Source organism: Cebus imitator, unplaced genomic scaffold (assembly GCF_001604975.1).
Source record: "Cebus imitator isolate Cc_AM_T3 unplaced genomic scaffold, Cebus_imitator-1.0 Scaffold234, whole genome shotgun sequence".
Taxonomy (NCBI): domain Eukaryota; kingdom Metazoa; phylum Chordata; class Mammalia; order Primates; family Cebidae; genus Cebus; species Cebus imitator.
In genome coordinates, this window is record NW_016107549.1 from 111931 (window position 1) to 113090 (window position 1160).

The following is a 1160-nucleotide window of genomic DNA, read 5'->3' on the forward strand; positions in this document are numbered from 1 at the left end:
GTGCCTGTAATCCCAGCTACTCAGGAGGCTGAGGCAGGAGAATTGCCTGAAGCCAGGAGGCGGAGGTTGCATGAGCCGAGATCGCGCCATTGCACTCCAGCCTGGGTGACAAGAGCAAAAACTCCGTCTCAAAAAAAAAAAAAAGAAAAAAAAGAAAAGTGATCGTTTGAGGTCTGGGATGTTGTCTCAACTCTGCCCCTGAGTGCTGATGTGACAGTGTTGGTCTCCAGGAGCTGACATGCTTGTGTCTATGGAATGACCGGGTATGGGCCTAAGTGCTGTGGCATCTTCAAGCTTCACCTGACTGTGGGTATAAGCCTCTGACTGTTGGGACTGTGTAAGTCTGTAAGGGTTCAGCGGCTGAGTGTGTGAATCTCTGAGGCTTGGTGTGACTGTCTGCAAGGGTGGGTACTGTCTATGTTGTTGTGTCTATATTTCTCTGGGTGTTGGGTGGCAGTATATAAGTCTTTGGGTGTTGTCATGACTCTGTGAGAGTCTATAAAATTTTCTTTTCTTTTCTTTATTATTATTATTTGAGATGGAGTCTCGTTCTGTCACCCAGGCTGGAGTGCAGTGGCACAATCTCAGCTCACTGTAAACTCTGCCTCTTGGGTTCAAGCGATTCTCCTATTTCAGCCTCCCTAGTAGCTGAGATTACAGGCATGCACCATCACGCCTGGCTAATTTTTGTATTTTTAGTAGAGACGGGGTTTTGCCATGTTGGCCAGGCTGGTCTCGAACTCCTGACCTCAAGTGATATGCCCGCCTTGGCCTCCCAAAGTGCTGGGATTATAGCTGTGAGCCACTGTGCCCGGCTGTTTCGTTTTGTTTCTTTGAGACAGGCTGAGGCAGGTGGATCACAAGGTCAGGAGATCGAAATCATCCTGGACCACATGGTGAAACCCCATCTCCACTAAAAATACAAAAAAATTAGCTGGGCACAGTGGCGCACACCTGTAGTGCCAGCCACTCGGGAGGCTGAGGCAGGAGGATTGCTTGAGCCTCGGAAGTGGAGGTTGCAGTGAGCTAAGATTGCGCCACTGCACTCCAGCCTGGTGACAGACTGAAACTGTATCTCAAAAAAAAAAAAGGGAAATTTAGCCAGGAGCAGTGGTGCATGCCTGTAGTCCCAGCTACTTGAGAGGCTGAGATTGGGAGGA

The 1160-nt window shown here is 49.2% G+C and overlaps 1 protein-coding gene across 7 annotated transcripts in view; it reads right to left on the bottom strand.

Moving 5' to 3' along the window:
- Nucleotides 1-1160, bottom strand: part of PKN1 (protein kinase N1) — a 41508-nt gene that overhangs the window by 30848 nt on the left and 9500 nt on the right. The window lies entirely within an intron of this gene.